Source organism: Phaenicophaeus curvirostris, chromosome 8, assembly GCF_032191515.1.
Source record: "Phaenicophaeus curvirostris isolate KB17595 chromosome 8, BPBGC_Pcur_1.0, whole genome shotgun sequence".
In the NCBI taxonomy this organism is placed as follows: Eukaryota; Metazoa; Chordata; class Aves; order Cuculiformes; family Cuculidae; genus Phaenicophaeus; species Phaenicophaeus curvirostris.
The window spans coordinates 7028915-7049797 of record NC_091399.1 but is presented as its reverse complement, the minus strand read 5'-3'; the positions used below and the strand labels follow the sequence as shown (position 1 = coordinate 7049797).

Here is a 20883-nt window from a genome sequence, read left to right as displayed (position 1 = left end):
GAGAAGAGGCCAGCTCCCTCCTCTCCACAACCTCCTTTCAGGTAGTTGTAGAGAGCAATGAGGTCTCCCCTCAGCCTCCTCTTCTCCAGGCTAAACAACCCCAGCTCTCTCAGCCGCTCCTCATAAGGCCTGCTCTCCAGCCCCCTCACCAGCTTTGTTGCTTTTCTCTGGACTCGTTCCAGAGCCTCAACATCCTTCTTGTGGTGAGGGGCCCAGAACTGAACACAGGATTCGAGGAGCGGTCTCACCAGTGCCGAGTACAGAGGGAGGATAACCTCCCTGGACCTGCTGGTCACACCGTTTCTGATACAAGCCAAGATGCCATTGGCCTTCTTGGCCACCTGGGCACACTGCTGGCTCATATTCAGTCGGTTGTCAACCAACACGCCCAGGTCCCTCTCCTCCAGGCAGCTTTCTAGCCAGACTTCTCCTAGTCTGTAGCACTGCATAGGGTTGTTGTGCCCCAAGTGCAGGACCCGGCATTTGGCCTTGTTAAACCTCATGTCATTGGACTCTGCCCAGCGGTCCAGCCTGTCCAGATCCCTTTGCAGAGCTTCTCTACCCTCCAGCAGATCAACACTTCCACCCAGCTTAGTGTCATCTGCAAACTTGCTAAGGGTGCACTCGATGCCTTCATCCAAGTCATTGATAAAGACACTGACCAGGGCTGGACCCAGCACTGAGCTCTCATCGCATTATTTCACTGTGCAATAAAAGTGGAGGTTTTCCTATTTATGACACAGCCATCGCCACCCTGGAAGAAGTTTTTCAATACATCGAATCCCCACGGCGCCACAATGCAGAGAGAAAAAACGCTTTAACTGCAGCCAGAGCAACGAAAGCTTGGTTTGAACCCTGTCGTATGAGCTCACAAGCAAACCAAGCAGTGTGAGAAGCAGTTTTGATAAAGAATGAGGCTCAACAAGCCCAAGTGCAAGGTCCTACACCTGGATCGGGGCAATCCCCGATTTAAGTACAGGGTGTGGAATGATGTGATTGAGAGCTGCCCTGCAGAGAAGGACTTGGGGTGGTGTTCAGGGCCAGGCTGGATGGGCCTTGGGCAGCCTGATCCAGTGGGAGTTGTCCCTGCCCGTGGCAGGGGAGGTTGGAGCTGGATGCTCTTTAAGGTCCCTTCCAACCCAAACTATTCTATGATTCTATGAAATCTGCTTTCTTTTACCAATGCCATTCCACCTCCTCACAGCAGGTTAAGGGAATGACAGACTGCTTCCTGGGGTGGAAGAGACCCTCTCAAGTCCCCAAAAACACTGGAAAAGGAGAAAAATGCCATGGCAATAAGGGAAGAAGTGATGGAGTTGCTCGGCAACTCTGACAGCCTAGCTGAGTGAAAGAAATTAAAAGTATAAGGATGAAGGAATTAAGCAAAGAAACTTTCTTTTCTACAGGGTTCTCAGCTAATGTGAATTGCATCACTTGGATGACTTTCGTAGGGCTAAGTCAGCCCGTGCTGGCTGTGGCACAGCTGTCAGCATCACCCAGTGAAGAAATAAAGCAGAAAAAACCCTAGGGAAAATCACCCTGATTGCTTTGAGGGTCTACGTTGAATGCACACAAAGCTGCTGCCTGGATTTCACTATCCAAGTGCCAACAACTCCCTTCAGACATCCCAAACACAGAGTTTCTCAGAAAGCACCCAAGATCAATCTTTAAATACCGCCAGGATGCAAAACCAGGAACAGCAACTCCTGGGGTGTTTGCCAGCCGGCGTGCACAGACGGTACCAGCTGGAACGGAAGCTGAAGCCCTATCGGCTTGGTTTCCCCTCTTTTTTTAGGGAATAAAAAGATCTTAAACAGACCTCTGAATTCAAAAGACAAATGATAATGTTAAATGTGACTGGAGGAATGATGGGGCTGTTTGCACAGTCCAGGATTTAAAGCTGGGCTTACTGACAACCTCCTGTCCTCGCTCTGGGTAACCCGCTTCCCAGGATCATACCGATGCCCAAAGAGAAACTCAATAAAACAAAGAAGTCACCTGATATAAACAAGAGTTTCTGTAGATATATTGGCTTAAAAAAAAAATTAAAGCATCGATTTTTTGCTGTTATTTGACACAGAAGATCAATCTGCATGTGACCAGCACATTTCAGTCTATAACTTAACTGACAGAAGGGTAATGGAACATTAATCTTCATTTAAGGATACTTAAATGTCTTATTAGGAAGAAAAAACAGGATCTGATTTTATGTAAGCTCAAGTACAAATTCAGAGGATATTAATGGATCCTCTACTGCTGTATAAAACCCAAGCCTGGGATTTCAGAGCACACCAATTTTTCAGAAGCCGGGAAGTGGGTAATAACAATTTCTACACAATTAAAACCACCATTTTTGTGTTTTTGCTGTGGCACTCAGCTTTCCTAAGGGTTTGTGAGTGAAAAGCCAGTCCAGGCTGGCGATTTCCCCACTGAGCCCCAAGGGTTTCACTCCCTGCGAGCGGCCACACACCCACGTGGAATACAAATGACACGGGACAGCACATCTGGGAAGCAAAACAAGGGGCTCCCACACCAGCGAGCAGATTGCAGGCAGGAACCTCACCTCCAGCAGGAGCAAACTCTGTTTATTTTAGCAAATTGAATGGAAGACAAAACAAATACATTGCCCCAATCGCTTCTCACCCAATGCACAGCCAGCAGCTAAAATGGGTGAGTTACAGGCAGCATTCGAGGTGCAGAATGTGCCCGGGACATTTCCGACTCCCCAAACACTAGATGTTTGACTTATTCAAAATTTAGTAGGAAAAAATATTCCATTTTCCATGCGAGCTTGCCAGAGGGAGAAGCAGGAAACACTCTGGAATGACCTTGAAAATTACACATTGATCAGCCTTCCAAATCCAAATTAATGACAGTGTTTAAAAACAACCAGAGAAACACGTTAAATCAAAATATTTTAACCTAGTTTCAATCAAAGAAGTCGATGCACTCGGTTTCTTGGGATAAACAAAACATCCTTGTTATTTGAACGTTCAAAAGCCACCGAAAGCCTCTTGGTGGGACTTTATTGCAGAACTCTAGCAAGTTATTTGGAAGGAACATTGGATTGTCACTTCGTCTGCAAAAGGGAAATGGAGAGGTGGGAAGCGGAGAGATGGAGATCCCTACAAGGGCAAGTTTGGCCTCGAAAGGCTTTACTGAATGTCAGCACGACAAAACAAGTCCTACAGGAACCCTTCCAGAGCAAGAGCCTAACTCAGGAGAGCTGAGTGTTCCTACAGCCTGCCTGCCTTCAATTAGCCCTCACTAATTCTCCTCCAACCACCTAAGTAATAAACTTCAATACTGAGAAAAAACAAAATGAACCAAAAAAACACAAACCAAAGCCCCACATCAGCGTTCTTTGTTAAATACAAAGATGAGCTAAACTACATCCCCAGAAAACAGTGGCCAGGGTAGTGCTATACGTGATGGGTGGCACTAAATTGTGCAAATTAATCAAGACTAGAGAAAACTGCGAAATCCCAAGGGACAGGAGAAAAGCCAGACAATTAAGCCGCCTGACAGTGGAATAAACTTATCTTGACAAGCACAAGGTAACACAGATTAGCAGGAATAATGTACAACTGTGACCCGGGCTTCACTGTAGACAGCTCAATGACAATATATTGTTGGCATTCGGAAAACACTGTGAAACGTGACAAAAAAATAACACAGAACGGTATGTCAGCACTGTAATATTTTGGGTTTTGCCTTCATTTGATTATTTACCATAGGATGTTCGGCATATTGAATTAAAATATACTAGAAAACCCTTACATCAAAACAGTAAAGAGATTAATTTGTACTGATAAAGCCAGGTGACGTATTACCGATATTCAATTTTTTTTTGGTGATCCGGATTGTCTCTCGCAATCGTCCTCACACATGCTTTGTTTATACACATGAACAGTCAACCAGCCCTCCTCCCAGAAGGCTTCACCCTGATACCCTGCGAATTCGGTGATTCTCTCACCATTTCTACAAAACCCTCTTGAAGGCATAACACCATTTTCACAGCAAGTTTCAGTCAGTGGAAAACACTTGGAAGAGCTGTCATTATGTGGCATAATAATATGCAAGACGGTTCTTGCACACGATGCCCGTCTCTTACATAATCTCAGATGAAGAGCCTGAGAGTGTCTTGTTACTGTGCACCATGCAGACCCATGAGCTGCAGCTCCTCTTCCCTGGTTTCTACAGTCCAGGGTAACTCACTTATAAAGATTTATTTTTCATGCCTAGCATAAGAGACTCCATATGCACATTCAGATGCATTCCCTAGCAGGGAAGAATTTATGTTCTTCAACAGTAACGCAGTCAGCTTATGCTACCAGACAGCTCCTTGCTAACATCCCTTCATTAAGTCTTCAACTCAATGCTAAGCTTTTCCCATTCCATGAGCTGCCCTGTCATAGATGTTCTCCCTGTAAACAGGAAATGTAGTTTAGATGAGGAGGTTCAATTGAAATAACAGAGCAAAAAGGACTGAAAAATAATCCTGAATCCTTACTCCCATTTCCCTAGACTCCAGGCAGCACATTCTTCCCCCTTGGATCACCTCCTGTTGCTCCCACACAACTAGCCCATACATTTTCACTCATCCCGCAATAAGAGTTAACTGAATTTCCTACTTTCAAGAGTATTTTGGACTGGCTTTTTAGCCTAGAAAAACTCTGGAGCAAACCTCCAGATTGGCTTTTTTTTTTTTCTCCTTAGACTTTTTATGTTCATTAGATGTTTCATAAGAAGTACTGCCTGCTAGAGGTCAAAGCCCAGTCATCTTCATCTTCCCTGGACACCTCAATGCTTGGTTTGGAGAGAAAAATTTGTGTCTTCCAACTCCTCAAGGTAAAACTGGGCAAATTTAGTACCAACTGAATGAAGAACTGAGCAGAAGCTGTGCTACAGATGATCAGGCTCTGTGGCAGAGGCTGCAACACCAGGGCTCGTGTGGTGAATATCATCCCTGAATACACATTCATGTTCTCCTCTACACCCTTCCCTTTGGCACAAATACACATACCTTTGTGTTTCAAAACCAAGATTCCTAAAACGATCTGTCCTTACCTCATTTCCACCTCCCATGGTGCCAGGCTTCCCCAGCAAAAACAGATTTAACAACACTCTGTGCTAGAGCTTCTACCGGCTTGTTTTGAGGACAGAAAACATCTCTTCAACATCGAAACTGGTTTCTAGAGTTGCTGTAAGGCAAGCTTTAAAACCATTTTTCTGTTAATTATCCTAACAGTGTTTTAAAAAAATCCTTTTCACAACTGTTGCAAATACTTGCTATGATTATAAAAGCTACATTTATTTATTGCCTTTAACTTAGCCCTCAAGGGACCTTGATTAATATTAATCCAAATGAGACCTCCCTCTGTAAATAATATTGCACAGCACTTCTAAATTACAGTAAGTAGGATATTCTATTGTTCTGCAGTTTTCTTCCAAGGAGACGGATATAAATGCTTGCAGGATTGGAAAAGCAGAGAGGGGGACAAGCCCACAATCCTTGCATCATAAGCGTGTCAAACTTTCCCAGACTTGCCATGACTCGAGATGAATTTTCTGTAAACCCGGGAAACTTCATTTCTGACAGAAACAACCCAAGCCTTCAGACTGATATAATTTCTTCTCGACACCAAGCAACAGACAGCAGCCTCTGCCGAGTTTTGTTCTAATGGTTTGGGTTAAGAAACAGCCATGAAATCACAGCAGAATTCCAGCAACACAACGCCAAACAAAGCAAGAGCAGCATCCTACCAGGGCTGTGCCTGCCACACTGCTTCCAAACATCAGATTAAAAATATAAAGTACTGTTAACACATTTAACAGGCTGGCTGAGCATCAGATTCAAGTTTTAAGACACTTCTTGCAACAGAGCAAAGATCTTCAGTTGCAGCTGATAATAATATGGGTTTTAATTAAAACACAGTTGTCCAAGAGCATCGTTTTGGTACCTGGTACAAAGAGGGTGACTTTTCTCATTGTACTGATCAGAAGTTGTTTGGTGGGGATTGCTTAACAACTAAGCATTTGTTACACACTGAGGATATCCTTATTATGCAAAGCAAAACTTTTCACACTCTACACTACAAAAGCCTTTAAAGCGGGAGATGAGCACAAAGTACAAGCACTGAGAAACCTACGGTAAAAAACTGTGTGATAGAGTTTCAGATACTGCTGGCATCCTTACCTAACAGGAGGCTTCCACTGTCAGACCTTCATGTTACAGTGAATGGAAAAACATATGTGAAAAAGTGAAATAAATAAACTGATAAAATTGCTTATGCCATTCATATGCACCATCCATCCTATTCCTTCCAGAAAATAAACAGCCAAACAATTACTTCTAGTAACACAGCACAAGAGCAGTTCAGCTTGAAGTCATAAAAAAAGCTATTTCAGGGCTTTGCTTGTTTTGTTTGCATTTTTTACCCCCACTTTAAATTTTGCTCGGACCTGCTGAGCAGCATCTTGTTTTCTTGCTTTAGGTAACAAAAAAGCACGTGGAGTTTGGCTGAAGTTCTCACACAGCTTCTTTCTGCACAAAAACATTTGCCTCTGAGCACTCGTACTTTACACTCTTGAATTGCGTTGCTTTAGTCCCTACCAACAACAGCCCTTCTGAAGGTGAAGAAATAGTCACCAAGGACCTCCCCGCATCTTGCCTGCAGATGCAGAGCTGCAGCTGCTCCGAACGGAATGGCTTGTTGGAAGCAGATTATTTCCAAAACTGAATTTAACAACCACAAATGTCAGAGCAGCTCGTCTCATTTTACTAAATCCAATGAATTTCTAACAAAGGATGCTGATTTTGCTGATTTGGGGATGCACATTAAAGATGAAGACAAACCATAACACTGAACAAGACCAAGTGCAAAGTGATCTACTGTGCAAATAGAACCTACCCTGACTTGTCTCCCAGCAGTGGCTCGAGGAGGACGGAGCTCACACTGGGATCCCCACTCTGTGCCAGTCGACCACATCCACGCTGCTTCTGAAGCTCTTGAAGGATGCATGGAAACAGCAGATGGCTGGTTTTGATAATCCTTTGAGACACTTCCTATTCTTTATTTGAGCATTTCTTGTGCCTGATGCTATTTTATCATTTGGTTTTCAATTTAAAATAGCTCTGGCCTGAGAGAAAGCTTCTCCAAATGCCACAGCTCACTGGAATGCTGACTCTGTTCAATGTGATTCTTGCATTACTCACAATCATCAGCAAAAGAGATGCTACAAGCACATTGCAGGATTTACACTGTAAATACCAACCCGAGTTACACAGAATCACAGAATGACCCTAGTTGGAAGGGACCCACAAGGATCATCGAGTCCAACTCCTATGCCTGCATAGGACAACCCCAAAATTCATGAATGCTTGATACAAATCAGTCCTCCTCTTACATACAGATGATGTTGGCTTAGTAAACATCTATTGTCTCTTCTTCTCAACATCACTAACGTCCTGTCTCTTTTTGTTTCACATTTGTTTTTAATCCTTGCACCTGAAAACACCCTTCCTGTTGTCTCTGAGTCTTTCCCACCATAACTTGCAGCACAATCGCACCATTCTCCATCACAGGTATGTGATGAGAGACCAACCACATCGATCACAGCATGGGTTATAACCTGGTGGATTTTCTATACATGTCTGTACGCTCTGTAAAAACCCCTCTTCTAGCACAGCACAGGCAAGAGAAAAATTCCCCTAGGATTGAGGGATTCTCCCTGCAGCTAATTATATTGTATTACCCAAAAATATTTTAATTGTTTCACTGCAGGTGAAGAGAAACCTTGCCTTCAGCAGAGAGCCTCTGATCCAGCCTTGTGACATGAGGTAGGTTTCCTTGCAACGCCACCCAAACACATTTGACCGGCACTGACCCCAGAAACGGCTGCATCGTAAATCTTCAGCATTAATAAAGTTGCTTTAACACTTCGCTCGGTGAGAATTTGACAGCCTGGGCAGTCAGATAGGTGGACTTCTCTCTTCTTGAGCAACCAAGCAGTGAAAGGGCACTCCTCTGAGTTTCAGAGCTCAAATCCATGTGAAACGGCTCGTGCAAACCCATGCAGAGCAGAACTGGGAGCAATGCTGCACTACACAACACTTCTCTTGTGAAAATGTGGTTCCTCTGTGCGTCCTTAACAGCCCAAAAATTTGCCATGCAAAAATGGAAATCTCCACTAATCCCCCAGATCAAAGAGAAGCTTAAAGCTTTAAGGATTCAGCTATCCTAGGAATGACGTTCTTACAGAATTGTATACATGTTAGACTCATTCTCTTATGATGTTTTTTTTTCAATGGCATTTAAAAAGAGCCAGTACACTAGTTTTGTCCTTTAAAATGGCAATACACTGCATTTGAAGTCTGACAGTTTTACACAAATTATGTACTTAGTGCTTGGACAAAAAGATCACGAAAAATATGTAGCTTTTTTCCTTGTATAAGTGCAGATAGGATTTTTAGGAAAAAGCTGGGTTTCTGCCAAGAAAAAAAGCTCGTAGTCAAAATTCTTTGGGGCAAAAGCATCATGTCCCATTCAGCTTGTAAAACCCCAAGTATTCTTAAAGGCAAGCAAAGAGCTATGAAGCATCAGTTAAAGGCATCGATGTTATTGGAATGTGAACAGTAAACCATAACAACAGTAAATTTTAGCAGACTAAGTAAAACACATTTTAACGCAGCATCTTAAAAAGTTATATCTATCAGGCATCATGATAGCACAGTTTATTCCTGATGGATTATAAATAATTCAACAATTACCATGAATATAATGGCCAAACCAGTTATCACTGCTGACAGGCAAGGGGCACAACCTTTTAATGTAATAAGAAAGCACTTACAAAGTGGGAATAACAATGATTTCAGAGTTGATACAGCACGCTGTGATTCTGCAAACAATTCTAGTCTGCCCTATATGCACGTATAATTGAGTATAAGACATACAAGAACTTTTCAGCACATTATCCACTTTGTAAAATAATTTGTATGGCAGGAAAAAAAAAGCCAAAACAAACTCAACAGAAACAACTCCCCTCCCTTTACAAAACTCCGAGGGCTGAGCCAGAGGTGCTCAAGTTGTGAAAAGTAAACACGTAACAGGAAGGCAGAGCAGAGAATAAAAGCTCGGCACAGACAATGATAAATTGAAATTGCAAATTAAAAGTCGTCTCAAATCCCTGAGGCTCCCTCAAAAGCTGGGGTACAGGCCCATTCAGGAACTCTGACGGCGGCATTTGGATTCTAGGCACAAGCAAGAAGTGCTTGCTGCCAACAGGAATGGGGTTTGGTGAACAAGAGGAGGAGGAGGAAAATACTAACAACTGCCTAACTTTCTTCTAAAAAACCACGCATTCTAGGGTTCAATATTTCCTGCATCCTTGGACCGGCTTGAAAACATACATCCTGAAGTACCAGAGGATATAAAATTCAGAGAACAGGATAGTAATACAGCATATTAATCCATTTAATACTTTCTTAAATGTTAATCCACAAAAGGAGACAGTAAGAAATGCACAGAATTACCTTCACTTTCCACACACTTCAAAAAACTCCCAGAAAAAGTGTGGCCTAGACTATATAAACACCCATCACTGTACATTTATGCACCCGATGAGGGATTACCTTAGCTTTCTGCCTCATTCAAAACTCTACTAGGACAGCAAATCCATATCCAAAAAAAAAAAATGCAAATACCTACACACACTTTCCAACATGCCCACTCAACGTGACGTCCTGCGGTGCTTCCTGTCTGATAGCAGTGTTTTAATTCTTGTGTGGCAACCAGCCTGCTCGCTGAAACAGAAATCCCTCGGGAAAACATTCAAATGAGCTCCTTTATTAAATTAAAAAATAGTATCTGCCTGTAGTTGTTTAACACGTACTTGAGATTCTTTTACAACGGGGCATCCCTTCAGTATCTTGAAGGGAGCATGTTCCCATACTGTTCAATTATTTTCTTGCTGAAGAAATAGCAGACCTCGGAAATGAAGGTTAACTACTCTTGATGGACAAAACCAGCACATGAAGAAATTTAAGACCCCACTCATATCATTAACGACAACACTGCATTTATACTTATTCTATTAGTACAGAATTCAGTGAAGAAAAAGGACTGTAGGCTGCAAAGGCACATGTAGAAATGGACGCTATTCTACTTCAGCAACATTCAAATCCAAATGAGGAGAAAATCCAGCTGAGGAGAAAACCCCACCAACCGTAACTCTGTCTTGTACTAACCTCAAACCTACGTGAGCATTTTATTGCAGGGTACTCCTGTCAAACATGACCTGGAATAGTGGAAGGTTTGTGCATGCCTGGCAGGATATCCTGGCTCTTCTCCCTTTTACTCTAGAAACACAATTCAGTTTTGGCCAAGACCTTTTTCAAGATTGTGAGGATGCCTTCCCTAGAGATAGGTGGGGAGACCTCCTCATCTCCTTACACCTGTTTTCTAAAAATCAATGAGGTTAGTTTAATGAGCTGTAAGCAACCCCAGATGCACCGAGATGTGCTTGCAGGTCACGATGACCTGCACTGGGAAATCCTAATACTCGGCTAGTTGGGGTGATGGATTTATGGTGTGAGTGTCCTGTCCCTCATATAAACAAGAGTGGTTACCACAAACCAGCTGTACTGCACAGCTGGAATTGGGACCATCAAACACACAGCGCAGCAGCAGCACCGGGGACTAATGGATAAACAACATTGCATCCGAGACTGTGACAGAGGCACAGCCCAGGGAAAACATATCTAGCAGCAGGGAAACCTGCTCTTCCACGGCTCAGGAAGAGAAAGGCAGCGTAATTTTCAAAGAGCACAATTTGAAGATAATTAGAAATAAAAAAGTACTCTGTTTCTTCCAATCAGAGGTGGGGGGGAAGCCAACAAAGCCAATTATCACTGCTTTAGCAAGTTCACTGCTCTCTACAACTACCTGAAAGGAAGTTGTGGAGAGGAGGGAGCTGGCCTCTTCTCCCAGGTGACAGGGGACAGGATGAGAGGGAATGGCCTCAAGCTCCACCAGGGGAGGTTCAGGCTGAACATTAGAAAAAATTTTTCACAGAAAGGGTCATTGAGCACTGGAACAGGCTGCCCAGGGAGGTGGTTGAGTCACCTTCCCTGGAGAGGTTTAAGGGACAGGTGGACGAGGTGCTGAGGGGCATGGTTTAGTGATTGATGGGAATGGTTGGACTCGATGATCCGGTGGGTCTTTTCCAACTTGGTGATTCTATGATTCTATGAAGATATTTCATTAGAAAAAAAGAAAAAAATGTACATATAGTTCTCACTATCAGCCATTCATGAAAACCAGCATCCTGTATAGCTCAAATGTACCGGCAATAAAAGAGGTGGCTTCATTTCAATACTACAGAGGGCAAGTGGAGTAAAGCACTGCCAGGCAGGTCAATGATATCTGAAAATAAACAAGCTCCTTCACAAGCTTCTAGACAGACGCAGGACAGCACGCTCTGTTTTGCAGCGCTGCATCCCAGAAGGACCGACAGTCACACAATTACTGAGAAAGCGATCGAGAACTGCATGCACTTGTTCAGGCTCATAACGCTGTGAAGGCTGCATTCACAAACAGCTGCAGATACAACATCGGCAGTGCTTGCTTAATTCTTGGACTTAAAAGGAAGAGTTTCAGATGACAGCAGAAAAAATCCCAGCGTGATAATGGGAAGCAAGAATCTGTTGTGAAATAATTCGAATGTGAAACCATTAATTAAATATGCAAAGTACTTGGAGAAGCAGCAACAGACAGACAAAACCAAAGTGCTATGCCTATTGTAAACAAGTGTGAACACACAGAATAAATATATCTACCTTTCAAATTGGGATTTGACTTTCTAATCCCTTGTCTACAGATTTCGGAGTCATCTCTCTTAAACACATGTTCTGTGAAGGACGGCTCTGCAAGATTAAGATGAGAAGTAAATATTTCAGTGTTTAGAAAAGAAAAGGGGAAAACTGGTTATTGTTCAAGTTTTCTGCAAGCCCTCAGAATCCAGAAACCAGCTTCTGCTCCTGTGGAATACAGGGGATTTACCAGTATGTAAGTAAACAGCACTTCTTGTTACCAAATAGGCAGCAGAGAGCCCTGACAAGCTCAAAACAATTTCAGATAACACACGTGAAAAGAAGAGTTGAACAGTTCAAAGCAGTTTGTGCACGAGAGGAGAGAGCGCTGCATGCAACTTCATTATTACTTAAATATCCACAGTACGTAGGAGTAGCATGGGAAAGAATCCCACTGTGCTGGACACTGTGTAAACACGGATCAAGAGCAGTCTTCTCCAAGATGCCTCTCATTAAAGTATAAATTAGAAGATAAACAAATGCTAGGTACAAGGTCAAACAGAAGACAATTTGCAATTCCTATTAAAATTAATTTTACCTCTGCTGAACCCACCAAAAAACTCAAAAAAGGTTTAAAACAAACACTGTGACTAACTACCATCCAGTCCTTATAAAATCTGCTTGTTGCAGGCATCGGGACTGGTTTTCAGAAGATGCAGGGCACTGCAATCCCCATTTTCCATATGGGCAAACAGACAACTAAACATAATTGTAGCCGGTTCTAGATTAAAATAGATCAGCCCTCAGCCCCTCAACACAATGAATCACCCTCAGCTTGAAAGATGGAATTCTAAAAACCGGCGCAGTTGGTTGAGGTCTGTGCAGCACGTCTGTAACATCGGCCAAAAGTACCGTGCTCACAGGTAAGACGGGTCCTCCGACACCGTGGGGCTCCCAGCACGAGCAGTGACCAAGGAGAAGGAGGTTTGCCTTTTGGGCAAGTTTTATGAGGAAAAGGGAGACACAGACAGATGAGGATGAATCTTATATAGGCAAAGAGACGAGGAAAGACAGGCAGTGATTGACACTGGCTGTAACAAACACAACTGGTAAGAGTCTAGACAGGCTTTCAGTGCATAAATATCAAATTATATGAAACATGCTAGAGGGGACTTGCAGCAACCTCTAATTTCAAGATTCTACCTGAAGTTTAAAAGAAAGGTAGCGACACCCTCCTGGGCTCCTTCCCCAAACAGATTCTGCTGATTTGCCTAACCAGACAAATCAGATAAACCCTGTGGTTTAGAAATACCTTTCAAGTTTATTCTCAATAGGTTAATTTGAGAAAAACTATGGGTTTGGGGTTTTTTTTCCCTAAAGAAAAAGTGGGTGAGGGTGGAAAGAAGTTGCATTCCCTATGCAACCTATTCATCCTTCACACACGGAGCTGTGTCCAGCCCGTCACTGTCCTGCCCCACGCACAATGCATGGCTGGATCTTCCCCTGAGAACAAGATGAAAATAGTTTCCCACTGTGTTCCCAAACATTTTTGCCTAAACTATTAAAACACGAAGCCAACTGCTTCTGCCGCAACCCTTCAGCTCTGTAAACACTTCACACAAAGCACATCCCAAACATCAATCCTTTAAGGTCTCCCTAATTTCAGAAATGTTTTGCAAGTATCGGTTCTGAAGTTAAAACTCCTCACATGCTTTTGTGATGGATAACAAAATCGGAAGGCATGGATGCCATCTAAGCTCTCCCTGAAGGTTCAAAAGATTTGGGGATCTGAAATGCAGGTTTGATCTTACAATGAAGCAACCCACAGCACGGATGCATCTCCCACAGGAAGACAGGCTGAGAGTTGGGGTTGTTCAGCCTGGAGAAGAGAAGGCTCCAAGGAGATCTTAGATCGACCTTCCAGACCCTGAAGGGGCTACAAGAAAGCTGGGGAGGGACTGTTTACAAAAGCTTGGAGTGATAGGATGAGGGGCAATGGGTATAAACTGGAGAAGGGCAGATTTAGACTAGACATAAGGAGGAATTTCTTCCTGATGAGAGTGGGGAGGCCCTGGCCCAGGTTGCCCATGGAAGCTGTGGCTGCCCCATCCCTGGAGGTGTTCAAGGCCAGGTTGGATGGGCCTTGGGCAGCCTGATCCAGTGGGAGGTGTCCCTGCCCACGGCAGGGGGTTGGAACTGGATGGGCTTTAAGGTCCCTTCCAACCCAAACTATTCTATGATCCTATGGATGCAGCTCAGCCTGCAGGCAAGGAGGAGAACTGCAGAAGGATGACTAGAACAGCATCAAGAAAACTCAAACTGTAAGAATGAGAGATGCTTCCTCTGAGGGACGAAGAGAAATCACTGTTCTGTTTCGCTTGACACAAAGCCATCATGTGAAACTCACCTGTCTCACAACAAACTACCCCTGTTGATGCTCCAGCCACGGAAGGAAGTCAAGAATGGGAAATAAATTAAATATCTGCTTTTAGGGGTGATTCACTGCAAAAACTTGTGGAGTTTTTTCCTTTTCTCTTTCCCTTCTCTACTTCTTTTTCTCTTCTTCTTTTTCTTTTCAGAAAACTTGAACCATGAGAATGTTATTAGACCTGTCTGGAAATGCTGGGATTGCTTGATGAAGGAATGACAGTGAGTTTTTAACAACAGGAAACAGCCAACCTGAATCTCACTAATGAAAGTTAATATTTAAGGCAACTTAATACTTTCAATCTCCTATCTGAGCAGCATTGGTTTTATTTTGAGTCAAAACCCTGAAGCACACACACTTCAACTATAATCAGCTTGCGGCTTCAAGATACACAAGAGCCAAGAGGTGCTGGTGAAAGACAACCAAAACCACCAGTGAAGGCTTTTGGACCAGCAGTGAAACAGTCTTTAGTAGAGTCCATTCACCACACCGGGCCAAAAGCAGCAGCGTGTTTGTTTAATTAACAGTAGCTTGTTAATCTTGAGTATGTCTGACATCGCCATCACTCAACGTCAGATGCCCTGCTCCAGCTCTGGTCTCCTCCCCTCCTTCGGGCTTCCAGTAAAATTACACCTTGAATTAAACTTCCAATAAAATAATTACAGTTGGCAGGTATTTTTCAACACTGATTTAGGAGCCAGGAAACCGGAGCAAAACAAAACAAAATCAAGAATTACTCAACTTTTCTCAGAAACAACTTGTTCCATAGATCCTGTATTTTCCCTGGCAGATGGGTTTGCTCTACCGCTATTTCATGTGCTCCATGAACTTCACAACAGCATTGGCCAGGCAGCTTATTATATTTTCCTACAATAAAGAAGGGAAAAAGGGATCTTAAGTCCTTCAAAACAACAACAAAATGACAACAGAGAGATAAAGATGTGCTCAAAAACTATGGACATCTTTTGTAGAGAAAGCAAAAGGAAAGCAAGAAGTAACAACCACCCTATCCTTTTCCAACACACATCTTCCACTGGCTACTATGGACTCATGTTGGAGGGTTTTTTTAATATCCACAGTCTGAGAAGAAAAGGCATCATGTCTCAGTCTCCTGGCCGACAGATGGACACTTCGGGCTGGACAGAAAAACACTGAACATACTTTCAACCTACTCCATATTCTCCACAGCTGATGATAAAGACAAATACAAATTATTGCCCTTTCTGCACAAAGTAGGATACACTTTAAATTTAAAGTAATGCGAATTCTCAGTGATGCAAGCCAAATGATCTACTCCATTTTTACTGGCAGCTATTTTATTAAAGAAAGCTTCCTTGTAGTTGGTTGGTAACCATTAAATCATGTTAATCTTCATGTAAATATAGCTGTCCCCTGCTAAAAACAGAACTTCTTTTTACAAACTCAGAGGACACACTGTTACTAATAAATAATTTCATAGCTTCCCATATGTTTACCATAATTGCCAATGTTTCATTCCTTTTTGTTAGAAAATGGCTCTTATTTAAGACTTATTGTCACTCCATCACAAGTTCCAAAAGTTTAGAGACTCAGGTGACCATATTCCATAATTTGGCGCTTTCTTGCTTGGAGAGGAGCACGTAAAACTACTGCACTCACAGTCACAAAGCCTGGAGCAGAACCCCTGGATGACATTCCCCTATCGGAATGAAACTGCTGTAGTATCGTTTCTTCTCACCCAGGTAGCCTTTTCCAAAAGTTTTGAAGTTTTGTGCTCAAGCTGGGGTTTTCCAGTCAAAACGTGAAACCAGAAAGCAGCAAAACACTCCTGCAATACCCCCATCTCCATTTACTCAGGCCCTTAACTAAGGCCAACGCTCTTCTCAGCTTTGAAAGGTGCCCTCCTCTGCCCTAGACCTTCAGAGTGGACTCGTTAACCGTGGTGTTGCTGAATAGCAGGTTGACTCATTTGAACACAGAGCACCAAAGGACACTGCTCCTTCTCAGCATTACTCTGCTCTTGAAGAGGGAAACATTAGCATCACATGGAAGAGTCAAAAATGTATCTTCATTGACCACCCAGCACCTACACGAAAAAAGCACTGATGAGTCCAGAAAGTCCCCCAAACTCTTGGGACTGTCTCTGCAGTTCTCAAAAGGCAGTAAAGCAGTAACAGGCTTTCACATCCCGCGTTACATTTTGCTGTATAATGCAGTTCTGGTTTTCTAGCAACTCCATGGGGGAATATTAAGGGAGAGAAAAAAAATACATATCACTCCATCAATTTACACAGTATCTGGGGAAGGATACAAGGGAAAAAAAAAAACAAGGTTGAAGGAAAAAGGAGTAGCTTTTACTGCAGAAGCACAACACGCAGGAGAGAGCCCTTCACTCAGTTTCTAAGAAGCCTCCATCACCATCCCTACTTGCTTTTGCATGCGAAGATATGCTAACAAACCCTTTGGATAACTTAGTCCATATACACTGTGTAGGTGTTTGCTACAACACTAGTGCCAGTATCCAGCCAACAGAATCAGCATTCTTTCTGCTTTATCACACTAAAAATCTTGTAGAAAGAGGTCACAGCAAAATTTTAACAAGAGGGGAAAACTCCATTTTCCAAAGTATTTTGAGCCAGTTCACCTCCAGTCTGTTTTTCACCAGCAGCAAGGTTGCTGTCAAAGCCATTTCCTCCTGGCACCACCAAATCAGCACTTGCTTTCTTCCCACACTTTATCATTCCCTTTTCCTGTTTTTGTATTTGTCACTACCTTCAGGGAATGATGAGTAGGGGCAGAAGGAAAACGGGAGAAGGAAGCCCTTAGCCTTCTGAACGGCCATCTCGGGAAGTGGAGTGCTTAAAAAACACACTGAAATGCTGATCTTTAATTTTCGGGTCAGTTAGCTAAAGATGCAATGCACAGAAAGGAAAAAGTGATGTCCTAACAGCCACTGAGGTTTCAAAAACAACAGTCCTATCCAGCCAGAAAATCATACCAACTGCCTCTTCCTTGTCCGACACTCTCTAAAAAACAGAGTGTTCCACAAAAAATGAACAAGATTTGATGGCAAACATCTTTTGCCAGCCCAGCTCTCAAAACTGCCTAAGGACTTAAGATACTCAGTCACTTTAAGCAATAATTCAACAGGACATTGCATTTCGTAGGTGGCGCCGAGACCTTCATCAGGTTTGCTGTTCCCTACATCTACACACCAAAATGGATGGATCATTCTGGAGATGAGTCACCACTGAAAAAAACAGAATAAACTCCCATCAAATGCTGTGGGCTTTGTACTTAGCATTCTCCGTCTCCTTTTTTGGAGTATTTGGCAAGGCTCTGGCAAACGCTCCTCCTGCAGAAATCAAGAGGCGATTTTATTTGTCAGTGAAATAAATCTAGAAGTGCTTAAATATTCATTTCAGCCTCCACTTATCTTCTGCTCCTGGCCCAAGTCTGCTCCCTCCTAAAGCTGACAAACGAGAAAGGAAAGCCACAGAGAGCGATGCAATCGCTGACACTGAAAACATAACCCGGACGGGTTTCCAAAGCTTCAGACCACAGGAGATGCTCAGGCAGGTTTGCTGCCGTAGCTACTTTACACTTTTGAAGATCATCCCAGACAAAACACTTGGATCCACGTAGATTAGATCAGCTTTCACTTCTAAAGGGGTCAGCAGGAACATCTTTTGGCTAATTAACATGTTTACAAGGGTCAGGAAAAGTGAAAGTTAAGGGCAAGCAAGTCTTTGGTGCACAAGGAGGAGCCAGCAGAAACCAAACGCAGAGCTCGGTGCTGCCATGGTCTGTTTGCACTGGACCCACCTGCTTCTCCAAAGATATCTGGATCTTGCAAAGGTACCTTCAGTCACCACATACTCCTTATGCTATGGACCGTCGAGTCTTTGATTAGAGTCACTTTTCAGAAGCGTGTGCATTTATACCACTGCTGCTCTCCCATCAGCGCAGAGTATACAATTTCTTTTGCATCAGCAGATAGCGTGACTAAGCAGCGGTAAGAGCGAAATGGGCATCGCAGTGATCGGTGTTCTGTGCAACTTATCTTCCTCACAGGATTCTGCACCACCCGGTGCCACGGGGTGAGCAGCAGAAATGGGTGGGAGCTGCAGACAGACATCTGCAGCCACAAACCCACATCCAAGCCACGTACCACGGACAGTCACCCAACCACTGATCGGAACCCAGCCAAACACCCTTTTGTACCACTACCAAGCGGTGCACAGGAGTTTCTGTGATTAAAAAATATATACGTCTATGCACATACACATACATAGAAAAATAATTTGTGCTTCCAACTCACCTAAACCAGAATTCACAAGTGGAGAACTTTTCTTACAGGTATTTCCTTATACGTTTGCATTTGTCACTTGTTCTCTATTTTTGCCTGTATTCAGATAAAACTAACAAAAATAAATTCTACTGAGCTTATAAATGATTCATTTATTAAAAAAAAACTGTGAGAACTTGTTTGAAAGACGGAAACAGAAAAGAAACAGCAGTGCTCTAACAAGGCACTAGACTCACACTTCTTCAACCGTACACTCAGCACAATGACACGACTCGGAACCCACAGATCCCACGTATATTCATAGAATCATGAAATGCTGGGGTCAGAAGGGATGTCAAAGCCCACACAGTTCCAACCCCCTGCCATGGGCAGGGACACCTCCCGCTGGATCATCTTGCTCCAAGCCCCATCCAACCTGGCCTTGAACACCTTCAGGGATGGTGCAGCCACCCCTGCTCTGGGCAACCACTGCTGTGCCTTCCAACCCTCACAGGAAAACATTTCTTCCTAAGATCTCATCTTAATCTCTCCTCTTTCAACTTAAAATCATTCACCCTTGTCCTGTCCCTGCACTCCCTGATCAAGAGCCCCTCCCCAGCTTTCCTGGAGACCTTTCAGTACTGGAAGCTGCTCTAAGGTCTCCTTGGAGCCTTCTCTTTTCCAGGCTGAACAACACCAACTCTCTCAGCCTGTCCTTGTACGGGAAGTGCTCGAGCCCTTAGATCATCTCTGTGGCCTCATCTGGGCTCGCTCCAACAGATCCATGTCCTTCATGTGCTGAGGAGTCCAGAGCTCCAGATGAGGTCTCACCAGAGCAGACGGGGAGAACCAACCCCCTCCCCCCATCACCCTGTTGGTCACACCACTTTTGATATTCTTGTCTTATAAACTGAAAGCAAACCTCAGGCATGTCTAGAGGCAATTAAGGCTGAGGAGGGGACTTACAAACCCTTTGTGCCTCCATCACACTGGCCAATAATTTCTGTGACTACACACTGTCCTCAGCTGTGAAGGAATCTAATGGCGAACAGAATACATTGCTAATATACTGTGAAAGTTAAATTTGGAGGAAAAAACCAGTACTCGGATCAGCTGTGCATAAGGTGAGGAGAGAGAAAACATCGGGAAAAACGCTACTTGCAGACTTTGCAGGGGGTGAAGTGCAATCTTGACCAACTGCAAAAGTAAGTTCATTTTTCTACTGGCTTAAAAGAGACTAAAAATAAGAGTTTTTACCAAAACAAATCACTAAGAGTACAACCATGGAAATCAGTTTTCGCAGTAGCAAGCATTCATATACCGCAGTCATTGCATAACAGCACATAAGGAGCAAGTATATGTACAGTGCTCAAAATTCACTATTTCAGTTAGAAAGTCAGTTCCTTTACAGCTGATAACCCATCACTCCTCTGAGACTGCAAACACACCAGCACTTCTTTTAGCACTCACCTGGGAGGAAGACAAGAAAACACTGTAAAAGAAATTAAAAATAGGCCACCCCCCTTGCAAGCCACCAGAGCAGTTGTTCCTTTTTTATGAACAGAGAAAACACTTTGCAATTTCATTGAGCTTTTACTCATTCTTCCCCACATGCTGAGTACAGGTGGTTTGCACTTTTATACCGTTTCATGTATGGGAAACCAAAGGACAAACAGCACAGCACAGGCAAAAGAAGACCCCACTTTTCCAGCCCTCTGTTCTTACCTGCACAGAAGAAACAAGCCTTTTTGTAATTTTAATTTGACAGCAGCCTTTCATTATATTCCTCTGCTTTCCAGAACTGCTGCTACCCAATGAGCTTGGCTGGGGATGTACAGAAACTAATAGAGAGGCAGATCCTCCTCAGGGAAGCCTGCATTTAAACCTCCCAGTCCCCCCAAGATGTTCTACAAAGACACCCATGCCAGGCACGTCTTGCTGGCTTTAAAGACGGGCTGACAGCGGAGAATTACTCTCAACAGCTACATTGGGTCAGACCAAAGGTACATTTCATACTTCTGCACCCAACAGAAACCAAGAGCAGATAGCTGGAAAAGGGCATAGAAATACAGATCAAGTAAACATGGATACCGCCGTGTAATGCTCTTCCCTACCCCAACTCCAACTTTTTCCTCCTTGGCTCAAGGCGTACCTGAAGTTGTACTAAATATAACGCTGCAAGTCAACATGGATCGATCACCACGGCACAGGGTTGTCTATCAGGCTCTCCTGCCCATTTTCCTATTCCCCAGACACCCTTGGTTTCTCCTCTCAACCTCCTGAGCTCTGTCAACTCTTTGCTGGAAGTCACGACTGTGCTTCCCAGAAAGACACCCGGAATCATAGAATAGTTTGAGTTGGAAGCGGCCTTAAAGA

At 43.4% G+C, this 20883-nt stretch overlaps 1 protein-coding gene across 3 annotated transcripts in view; it reads right to left on the bottom strand.

Moving 5' to 3' along the window:
* The window catches only part of C8H1orf21 (chromosome 8 C1orf21 homolog), a 129834-nt gene that overhangs the window by 93543 nt on the left and 15408 nt on the right, over positions 1–20883 (bottom strand). Inside the window, exon 2 of one of the 3 annotated variants that reach the window (XM_069862336.1) lies at positions 11840–11926. The exons of the other annotated variants lie outside the window; for them this stretch is intronic. The gene's annotated coding sequence lies outside the window, so the exon portion shown is untranslated. The remainder of the gene's footprint in view (positions 1–11839; positions 11927–20883) is intronic. 3 annotated transcript variants of the gene reach the window in all.